The sequence below is a fragment of the Alligator sinensis genome, unplaced genomic scaffold, assembly GCF_000455745.1.
Source record: "Alligator sinensis unplaced genomic scaffold, ASM45574v1 scaffold1899_1, whole genome shotgun sequence".
Lineage (NCBI taxonomy): Eukaryota > Metazoa > Chordata > Crocodylia > Alligatoridae > Alligator > Alligator sinensis.
This window is the reverse complement of record NW_005843711.1, coordinates 59161-60228: the sequence shown is the minus strand read 5'-3', so window position 1 is coordinate 60228 and position 1068 is coordinate 59161.

Sequence of the window (1068 nt, the reverse complement as noted above, 5' to 3'; positions counted from 1 at the left end):
GTGGTATTTATGTAACCAAGTAACGCGTGTGATTTTTGTCACTTGGACACTGTTCAGACTTTGCTTCTGCCTATAGCCAGGATTACAAGGGTGGGAGAGGAGGAGAGTGCTTCTATGTTTTAGTCCCATAGTCTAAGGGTTAGGGCACTGGCCAGGAAGTACAAGACCTTGGTTCTAGGTCCCCCTCAACCAGCGGGGTTTGAATTTAACGAGGCTGAAGTTGGTTGCTTATTCCTGGTTCCCTATTCCTTATTCCCAGTTCCTTACTCCTTATTCCTGGTTCCTTTACAAAGCTAATAAGGACCCAATAAAAGCTTGTTATTAATGAATTACAAATCCTAAAGAGAGAATTTCCTTATGTAAAATAATATCGCACATCAAGTACAGAGCCCTAAATGAAGCTCAGATTAGGATGTGATTATAGGGCAAAATACTTCTTAGCCCACCCCAGACTTCCTCTCGATGCCACCTGGGGACTGTCCCAAAGAACCCTGACCACAGTCCTGCCCGGCCCAAAGCATGGTTTGGCCATGCCAGGCTGCCAACTGATAGCCCCTATGCCCGCTCTACTAAGTATAATGGCTCGAATAAGGAACTTGTTTTTGGGCTGGGATTATACTTAGAAATCCTTTTTGGGCCACTCTGTGACACACCTCTGTGCCACCAGGGAACTCTGCTGGGCATCTCTGACAAGAGACTTGCCTGGCCCAAAACACAGTTTGTCTCTGCCAGGGTGCTAACTGACAGCACCCCAGCCACTGTGCTAAATATATGGACCTAAATAATGTCCTCTCCCCTCCAGCGCTTCGAGTCTGACCCCATGTCCCTTCCCCACTTTCTGATCCGAGCCCAGTCCCCTCCTTCCTCCCACCACTTCAGTTGGATCCCACTCCCACCCCCTCCCCGCTGCTTCAGGTCTGACCCCGCTCCCCTCCTCCCTCCCCAGCCACTTTGGGTCTGCCTGTCTCCCATATCCCCCTCGCTGCCGGTTATTCTGGGGGGCATCTAGGATGGGCAGCCACTGCAATCCCCCATTTGCCCTCAGGCAGGGAGGCGGGGAGCCCCCGG